Consider the following 10,853-nt stretch of genomic DNA (forward strand, 5'->3'; position numbering starts at 1 on the left):
TTTTAAATAATACTTTCTTTAAATATGAGTTTAGGCACGTGTTACTGTTTGCTACGTAGCTTTTTAAAATCATTGTAATGAACAAAGCATTCTCGCACTTGCATTTATTGTCATTATAAGGAGAACAATAGCTTCAGCAAAAACTCAATCAAAAGGCACTGGACCTCACTACCAGTACATATCCATGATTTATTACATTTTAGTCATTTAGCAGACGCTCTTATAGTTAGTGAGTGCATACATTATTATATATATATTTATTCATACTGGCCCCCCTTGGGATTCAAACCCACAACCTTGGCGTTGTAAACACCATGCTCTACCAACTGAGCTAGATCCCTGCCGGCCATTCCCTCCCCTACCCTGGACCAATTGTGCGCCACCCCATGGGTCTCCCGGTCTTGGCCGGCTACGACAGAGCCTGGATTCGAACCAGGATCTCTAGTGGCACAGCTAGTACTGCTAGTAATGTCTGAAACACAGGCTTCCATGGAAGCGTTTCGTATACATAATTTATCATTAGGAAGGCAGTGAGTTAATGCGCAATAGCTTTTTCAAAAAATTTTGAGAGGAATGGGAGATTCGATATAGGCCGATAGTTTTTTACATTTTCCGGGTCAAGGTTTGGCTTTTTCAAGAGAGGCTTTATTACTGCCACTTTTAAAGAGTTTGGTACACATCTGGTGGATAGGGAGCCATTTATTATGTTCAACATAGGAGGGCCAACTACAGGAAGTAGCTCTTTCAGTAGTTTAGTTGGAATAGGGTCCAGTATGCAGCTTGAAGGTTTAGAGGCCATGACAATTTTCATGAATGTGTCAAGAGATACATGTCTCCATTGATCCTAGGTCCTGGCAGTTCTGTGCAGACTCATGACAACTGAGTTTTGGAGAAATACGTAGATTCAAGAAGCGTGCGTAATTTGCTTTCTAATGATCATGATTTTTTCATCGAAAAAGTTCATGAATTCATCACTGCTGAAGTGAAAGCCATCCTCTATTGGGGAATGCTGCTTTTTAGTTAGCTTTGCGACAGTATCAAAAATGTTTGGGGGAATGTTCTTATTCTCCTCAATTAGGTTGGAAAAATAGGATGATCGAGCAGCAGTGAGGGCTTTTTGATATTGCACGGTACTGTCTTTCCAAGCTAGTCGGAACACTTCCAATTTGGTGGAGCGCCATTTCCGTTCCAATTTTCTGGAAGCTTGCTTCTGGGCTCGGGTATTTTCTGTATACCAGGGAGCAAATTTCTTGTGACAAATGTTTTTTGTTTTTAGGGGTGCGACTGCATCTAGGGTATTACGCAAGGTTAAATTTAGATCCCCAGTTAGGTGGTTAACAGATTTTTGTACTCCGATGTCCTTGGGTAGGTGGAGAGAGTCTGGAAGGGCATCTAGGAATCTTTGGGTTGTCCGAGAATTTATAGCATGGCTTTTGATGATCCTTAGTTGGGGTCTGAGCAGATTAATTGATGCGATTGCAAACCTAATAAATTGGTGGTCCGATTGTCCAGGATTATGAGGAAAAACATTTAGATCCACAAAAAGCGTATTTCTCTAACATTTTGTGCAAAAATTTGTTTACATCCCTGTTAGTGAGCATTTCTCCTTTGCCAAGATAATCCATCCACCTGACAGGTGTGGCATATCAAGAAGCTGATTAAACAGCATGATCATTACACAGGTGCACCTTGTGCTGGGTACAATAAACGGCCACTCTAAAATGTGCAGTTTTGTCATACAACACAATCCCACAGATCTCAAGTTTTGAGGGAGCGTGCAATTACTCCAGGAATGTCCACCAGAGCTGTTGCCAGATAATTGAATGTTACTTTCTCTACCAACGTCATTTTAGAGAATTTGGCAGTTTGTCAAACTGGCCTCACAACCGCTGACCACATGTAACCACACCTGCCCAGGACCTCCACATCTGGCTTATTCACCTGCAGGATCTTCTGAAACCAGCCACCCGGACAGCTGATGAAACTGTGGGTTTGCAAAACTGAAGAATTTCTGCACAAACTGTCAGAAACCGTCTCAGGGAAGCTCATCTGTGTGCTTGTCATCCTCACCAGGGTCTTGACCTGACTGCAGTTCGGCATCATAACCGACTTCAGTGGGCAAATGCTCACCTTGCCGCTGGCACGCTGGAGAAGTGTGCTCTTCACGGAATAATCCCGGTTTCAACTGTACCGGGCAGATGGTAGACAGCGTGTATGGCGTTGATTGGGCCAGCAGTTTGCTGATGTCAACGTTATGAACAGAGTGCCCCATGGTGGCAGTTGGGTTATGATACCGTGACAAAATCCTGAGGCTCATTGTTGTGCCATTTATCCGCCGTCATCACCTCATGTCTCAGCATGATAATGCACGTCCCCATGTTGCAAGGATATGTACACAGTTCCTGGAAGCTGAAAATGTCCCAGTTCTTCAATGGCTCATAAGACATGTCGCCCATGAGCATGTTTGAGATGCTCTGGATCGACGCGTACCACAGCATGTTCCAGTTCCTGCCAATATCGAGCAACTTCGCACAGCCATTGAAGAGGAGTGGGACAACATTCCACAATCAACAGCCTGATCAACTCTATTCGAAAGAGATGTCGTGCTGCATGAGGCAAATGGTGGTCACACCAGATACGGACTGATTTTCTGATCCACGCCCCTACCTTTTTAAAAAAGGTATCTGTGACCAACAAATGCATATCTGTATTCCCAGTCATGTGAAATCCATAGATTAGGTCCTACTGAATTTATTTCAATTGACTGATTTCCTCATATGAACTGTAACTCAGTAAAATCTTTGAAATTGTTGCATGTTGCATTTTATATTTTTGTTCAGTGTATAATACTTGTTTTTCTTTGGTTCACATTGTCTGGCCATGGGTTCTCTCACCACCCCAGGCCTAGCCCACAATGGTTACAGCACAGCGTGGGTGTGTGTGTGTGTAAATCATTGGTCATTATTCCCAATAGATTTCCAATTTTCAGGGCACTCATTGCAATAGGGCCCAGTCACAAAGTGAACAGGGAGTATGCAATGCCACCCCGTTTGTTTCTGAATCAGTGTATTGAAAGCAGCATGTTTTACTATCCATGTGGGGACCTACCATTGATTTCCATTCAAAATCCTATTTTTCCAAACCGTTAAACCTTACCCTAACCTTAACCCCTAAACCTAGCCCTAATTCTAACCCCTAAGCCTAAAATAACCTTTGTTCTCCTGGGGACCTGGGAAATGTCCCCACGATTGAAAAAGGAGTTTCCACACAACAATACATTTTACTGGATTAATAGGATTTCATTGATTATCAGTATTTTTAGTAATCAATGTCTTTCTGTTGTAGTTGCCAAGATACTGAAAAGGCACCTTGAGATTGATTATACTCAAGGAAATGTAGATTGATTAATGTAGATTGATTATTGTGATCTAAATCCATAAAAAAAATATATCATAAAATAACCCAATAAAATGCATATGAAGATCAGAATTTGCTTTATTTTCGCTTGCTTTATTTTCATTTCATGAGTTGGACCATTTTAATATTTTATCCAAAATTAGATTTCCTCCATTTCCACAGTTCCTTTTACAGCTTTCTCTCATTTATTGCCTCATGAAAACCACAGTCTTTGTTCCATTGGTTCCCCAGCTCACCTCAGAGGGCACTGCTAAAGATGACTCCTTTATCCAGGGAAGATGAACAGGACTGGAGAATGTCAAGTGGATTAATGTCCTCAAATAAACCTTGACTGCTGAGAATTCCCAGACCTGTTAATGCTTTACGGCACTGTATGTTTACGTGACACACTTAGTACAGTGTATGACACAGTTTTTTTTTTTATTTTACCAGAAAACGGCCAATTCAATCCCCACAAAGGAAATAATATATAGAGTGATTGGTTGTGGCTCTGTATGTTGAAATTGGGTGTAGTTTAATCTATAATTTCTGAGCTATTACATTTTTGTGGGAGAACTGTTAAACTGGGAAACAGCACAGGGTTGGTTGTCTTTTAGTGATGTGGGTATATGATTAGATAGATAGCCTTGCTGCATTAATCAATGAGTGGTGTTCATCCAGGCATTTTCTCTATCCAATTACATTAGCCCCCTGTCCTCAAGGTGTTTTAAAACTAAGCCTTTACCCATTTAAGTAATAATTTCCAAAGTCCTGGAGTTGATGACCAAATTAAGGCATTAGTTTAGGCTCTAATTTTTCTCAATTTTATAGGTCATTATTAAGTTCTGATCAGGGTAATTTCAGTCTCTTGCCTAAATAATAGCACTAGTTTGTTCCAATCTACAGTATACTGAACTTCAGTTGTTTTTCATTAAAGAGCAACTGCACCTAAAAGGCAACTAATCCCTTTGAAAACGGCCTATGTGGCATCGATATGAGTCAAACATTTATTCTAGTGTCAAAATTGTCTAGAGTGTAAATAGGAAAATATTGGTCATAAAGTCAGTCTCGTCTATCAAATCATGCCCCCTTTTGCCAAGCTCCATGTGCAAATCGCCCCTCCGCCCACTTCGTCCCCCTTTATTGAATTGGGCTCTGTTGTTTCATCGCCTGCAATGCGTTCAAAGGATCACGGGCCCTATACGGATTGATCATGCCTCCACAGCCAAAGTTTGATGGTTTGCATGCCCTGCCGAAGAAGGACCCTAGCTAGTATGCGGAATTGGTGCTTGGAGTTCGTCGGTCCCCAAATCTGCACCAGTAATGCTAGCGCTTGGTGTGCAACGACCGGTTGTGGTGAGTATAACCAGAGATACTGGGATATAATGACCTCTGGTATAATTTAGCTAACGACAACGATAGATAACGTTATTGCTGGTTATGTAGGTAGATATCTGTTGATAGTGAGGCAGGTTAGCTAATGTTATAACTAACGCTAGCGTAGTTAGTTCGTAGCTCATACAAGTGTATTTTGTATTGTCTAGGGCAAAACTAAATAATGGATGCAGCTATCGTGGTAGCGAACTCAAGTCTGACTAATATAGTGAAGTAGCAGCAACAAACCGTAACTGTGTCACCTGCCTGAATCTAATCTAATCTGGTGCTACAGTCAGTCTCCAGTACATCTGTAAAGCATAGAATTAGGGGTTTCCACTAGTTACTACAGCCACAAAGGCAATATCGTAAAAATTCATGAATACTAACATTTGCTTTTGGTCTTAAGGTTAGGGTTAGGTATAAGGTTAGCAGTGTGGTTAAGGTTAGGTTTAAAATAACATTTTAAGAAGAGAAATTGTAGAAATAGGTGGGCTTTTTCACTTTGTGGCTGTGGTAACTAGTGATGACAGAATTAGTTTGACCCGAATAACTGCCCTGATGACACAGATGGCTTCATCAACAACAAAGTTATATAAAGTTATATAGTCCATATTATGGCAAGAACAGCTCAAATAAGCAAAGAGAAACGACAGTCCATCATTACTTTAAGACATGAAGGTCAGTCAATACGGAAAATATCAAGAACTTTGAAAGTTTCTTCAAGTGCAGTCACAAAAACCATCAAGCGCTATGATGAAACTGGCTCTCATGAGGACTGCCACAGGAAAGTCCAAATTGGAGATTTTTGGTTCCAACCGCCGTGTCTTTGAGAGACACGGTGTGGGTGAACGGATGATCTCCGCATGTGTAGTTCCCACTGTGTATGGAGGAGGAGGTGTTATGGTGAGGGGGTGCTTTGCTGGTGACACTGTCTGTGATTTATTTAGAATTGAAGGCACACTTAACCAGCATGGCTACCACAGCATTCTGCAGCGATACGCCATCCCATCTGGTTTGGGCTTAGTGGGATTATCATTTGTTTTCCAACAGGACAATGACCCAACACACCTCCAGGCTGTGTAAGGGCTATTTTACCAAGAAGGAGAGTGATGGGGTGCTGCATCAGATGACCTGGCCTCCACAATCCCTCAACCCAATTGGGATGAGTCGGACGGCAGAGTGAAGGAAAAGCAGCCAACAAGTGCTCAGCATATGTGGGAACTCCTTCAACTGTTGGAAAAGCATTCCAGGTGAAGCTGGTTGAGAGAATGCCAAGAGTGTTTAAAGCTGTCAAAAGGCAAAGGGTGGCTATTTGAAGAATCTCAAATATAACATATATTTTGATTTGTTGAACACTTCTTTAGTTAATACATTATTCCATATGTATTATTTCATAGTTTTGATGTCTCACTATTATTCTACAATGTAGGAAATAGTAAAAATAAAGAAAAACCCTTGAATGAGTAGGTGTCCAAACTTTTGACTGGTACTGTATGTGTTCACAGATGCATCTATGGAGCCAGCACTTGGAGATTTGCAAGATGATGTGATGGAGTCCAGACTGACAGACAGGCTTGATACTGATGTCTCTAAAGGGAGAGGGACCTGGCACTCGGCATAATTGTACTAAACCACTTTTACTTGTATTGTCTTTTTTTATTATTGAATTGAATGTTATCAGTCAATATGAGGAGGGAGAAACCCTGTGTATTCTGCACCAGGATCAGGGAACTCCTGTCTTATATGGGACACCACACATGAAAGTATTACCACTCTGACATGTTTGCCAAGGTAGCCTCATTACCACCAGACAAAATGCCGATAATCATAGTATCTGTATCGGCTGGGAATGACAATAAAGGTGAACATTGTTATATTACAGTGGGGGAAAAAAGTATTTAGTCAGCCACCAATTGTGCAAGTTCTCCCACTTAAAAAGATGAGAGAGGCCTGTAATTTTCATCATAGGTACACGTCAACTATGACAGACAAATTGAGAAAAAAAATCCAGAAAATCACATTGTAGGATTTTTAATGAATTTATTTGCAAATTATGGTGGAAAATAAGTATTTGGTCACCTACAAACAAGCAAGATTTCTGGCTCTCACAGACCTGTAACTTCTTCTTTAAGAGGCTCCTCTGTCCTCCACTCGTTACCTGTATTAATGGCACCTGTTTGAACTTGTTATCAGTATAAAAGACACCTGTCCACAACCTCAAACAGTCACACTCCAAACTCCACTATGGCCAAGACCAAAGAGCTGTCAAAGGACACCAGAAACAAAATTGTAGACCTGCACCAGGCTGGGAAGACTGAATCTGCAATAGGTAAGCAGCTTGGTTTGAAGAAATCAACTGTGGGAGCAATTATTAGGAAATGGAAGACATACAAGACCACTGATAATCTCCCTCAATCTGGGGCTCCACGCAAGATCTCACCCCGTGGGGTCAAAATGATCACAAGAACGGTGAGCAAAAATCCCAGAACCACACGGGGGGACCTAGTGAATGACCTGCAGAGAGCTGGGACCAAAGTAACAATGCCTACCATCAGTAACACACTACGCCGCCAGGGACTCAAATACTGCAGTGCCAGACGTGTCCCCCTGCTTTAGCCAGTACATGTCCAGGCCCATCTGAAGTTTGCTAGAGTCCATTTGGATGATCCAGAAGAGGATTGGGAGAATGTCATATGGTCAGATGAAACCAAAATAGAACTTTTTGGTAAAAACTCAACTCGTCGTGTTTGGAGGACAAAGAATGCTGAGTTGCATCCAAAGAAAACCATACCTACTGTGAAGCATGGGGGTGGAAACATCATGCTTTGGGGCTGTTTTTCTGCAAAGGGACCAGGACGACTGATCCGTGTAAAGGAAAGAATGAATGGGGCCATGTATCGTGAGATTTTGAGTGAAAACCTCCTTCCATCAGCAAGGGCATTGAAGATGAAACGTGGCTGGGTCTTTCAGCATGACAATGATCCCAAACACACCGCCCGGGCAACGAAGGAGTGGCTTCGTAAGAAGCATTTCAAGGTCCTGGAGTGGCCTAGCCAGTCTCCAGATCTCAACCCCATAGAAAATCTTTGGAGGGAGTTGAAAGTCTGTGTTGCCCAGCGACAGCCCCAAAACATCTCTGCTCTAGAGGAGATCTGCATGGAGGAATGGGCCAAAATACCAGCAACAGTGTGTGAAAACCTTGTGAAGACTTACAGAAAACGTTTGACCTGTGTCATTGCCAACAAACGGTATATAACAAAGTATTGAGAAACTTTTGTTATTGACCAAATACTTATTTTCCACCATAATTTGCAAATAAATTCATTAAAAATCCTACAATGTGATTTTCTGGAAAAAAAAATCTCATTTTGTCTGTCATAGTTGACGTGTACCTGTGATGAAAATTACAGGCCTCTCTCATCTTTTTAAGTGGGAGAACTTGCACAATTGGTGGCTGACTAAATACTTTTTTTCCCCCACTGTAGCAGAACCCTGCTCCTATGGTGTTATGTAAAGGGTTGTTTATTCTACATGGACCTGTTACTATATTTGAAATGTATCAACACTTAGTTAAGAATATCTACATAAATTCAGCAATTGCATTCTTCTCATGACTCTGTAGGCTACTGACCAATTCAAAGCTCACTGACCTATTCAAACCTGCAGGTGCTTTGTTTGTTGTGATTGACTGGGGGGAAACAGCTGGGGGCAAGGTTCTGACAGATGGGTCTGGCAAGGACACACCCAAGAAACACCCACATCAAACCACACCCCCAAGCCAACTCACATTTGGCTTCTGTCATGGCCGCTAGTATTTCTTTAGAAGCAAGCCAAAAAATGAGTCCAAATCAGCGGGTGCAGATTTCCGTATCTTATTGTGCTCTGCAGTGGTAGCCTAGTAGTTAAGGGTGTTGGGCCAGTAACCGAAAGGTCGGTGCCCTTGAGCAAGGCACTTAACCTTAATTACTCCTGTAAGTTGCTCTGAATAAGAGTGTCTGCTAAATGAAACGTAAAAATAAGAGCATTGAACCAATCAAGTACTTAAATTAATACATGGGTGACATTGGGGCTGCATAATACCCTGAGCATGTCCTTGTGACAAAATTGATAAAGAAGATACAAATAAAGCAGAATGGAACAAAGCCAGTCCTTACCTCAATTAAACACTGATTTCCCAAATAACATAAGGGCTTCTCTAGAAAACCTCTATAATTTCAGTCAACAAACCATTCCTTTTTTGCAAAGCCAAGTAGCCTTTGAAATGGAATCCTGGTCAGTGAAGTGTCTGTTTTAAAATGTCAGGGCACCACTCTTATTTCCTCCCTGTTTCCTTTAGTGGACCGAGTGTGTGAAAAGGACAGTAGGTTACTGGCCTTCTTGTGTTATGTGCCCATAGAGCTTTGGCCTTTTTATTCCACTTTGTCCACAGTTCTGTTCTTATGGCCACTCACTTTCCCCCAGCCGTGACGACTCAAAGTGTTTGATGGATGGCAGCTCTGCTCAAGGGCTGCAAATGGATCTCGGAGCTGGACTGGAGTTGGTCAAAGTTTCTCTTGACTTGTACTGTATCTGTCATCTCATCCAGAGCTATTTCTCTCCCAGATCTTTCTTTATTCGGTGGCATTGTGAGCCAACATATCAGACTGATGATACCAGTCAATGGGCAGAATCATGATCTGGTTATATCTTTGTGAGGTTGTGTCTAGGAATGAAAGCATTTTCCCTTATTTTTCAGAGCAAGGTTGGAAAGTTATTGAAAAGTCTGCTAGTAATGTCAGACATTCACCGAGTCCATTCACCACCCTCTTTTAAAAGAAGCATGCACCGTCTAAACCAATAAACATTGTATATATTGTAGCTATTGTATTCAATAACAGACTGAAATATGCCTGCAATCTTCACAGCCAAAGAATGTGATTTATAAACGGATTTGGTCAAAAGATACCAAGGACGCTTAGTTGAAAAGACAAATGCTGTAACCTTTTCAGTTAATTATATATTATATCATCTTCACGTAAGTGTTCACTCACACCTCTAAGTTCAGCAAGCAGTGTTCAGTATGAGTGGTGTGGTCCTCTCTGCCATGGCTATGTAATGGGGGCTATTCTTAGAAGTACCTGAACTCCATGTCTTTAGGACTTATTTTACGAATGTGTTCTTGACCTTTTTACTTGGTATTCAGGGTTGAGTAGGTTGCAGTTAGTAGTTACCTGTCCAAAATTGTAATCAGTAACAACTTTTGAATTAGCCAAACTCAGTAACGTAATCTGATTACTTTCAGTTACTTTCCCCTTTAGAGGCATTAGAAGAAGACAAAAACAATACATCAAACACATTTACTGTGTCATCATTGTGGTCTATGACTTGTGGTCAGACTCACTCAGGTGGAGCAAACTTAAACTTGCACCTTTTTTCAAAGCTGAATTGAAAGTCCTTGAGAAAACAGAAAGGTGTCATAATGTATTTTTTTCACAAACATCCATTCTGAATTTAAAGGTCATCCAAGAAGTAATCATCTAGTTTTTCAAAAGTATCTGTAATCTGATTGGTCATCAGATTACATGTAACTGATTACATGTAGGGATCAGTTACTCCCCAACCCTGTTGGTATTTTTCTAAATGTAATTGCTAATATATACTTAAGTATCAAAAGTAAAAGTATAAATCATTTCAAATTCCTTATATTAAGCAAAGCAGACACCACCATTTTATTGTTTTTAAAATTTACAGATAGCCAGGGCCACACTCCAACACTCAGACATCATTTACAAATTATGCATTTGTGTTTAGTGAGTCCGCCAGATCAGAGGCAGTAGGGATGACCATGTGTTCTGTTGATAAGTGCGTGAATTTGATCATTTTCCTGTCCTGCTAAGCATTCAAAATGTAACGAGTACTTTTGGATGTCAGGGAAAATGTATGGAGTAAAAAGTACATTATTTTCTGTAGGAATGTAGTGAAGTGAAAGTAAAAGTAGTCAAAAAAATCTAATAGTACAGATACCTCAAAAAACGACTTAAGTAGTACTTTGAAGTATTTTTACCTAAGTACTTTACACCACTGCTCAATAACCAGGTTTC

Source organism: Coregonus clupeaformis, chromosome 21 (genome assembly GCF_020615455.1).
Source record: "Coregonus clupeaformis isolate EN_2021a chromosome 21, ASM2061545v1, whole genome shotgun sequence".
Lineage (NCBI taxonomy): Eukaryota > Metazoa > Chordata > Actinopteri > Salmoniformes > Salmonidae > Coregonus > Coregonus clupeaformis.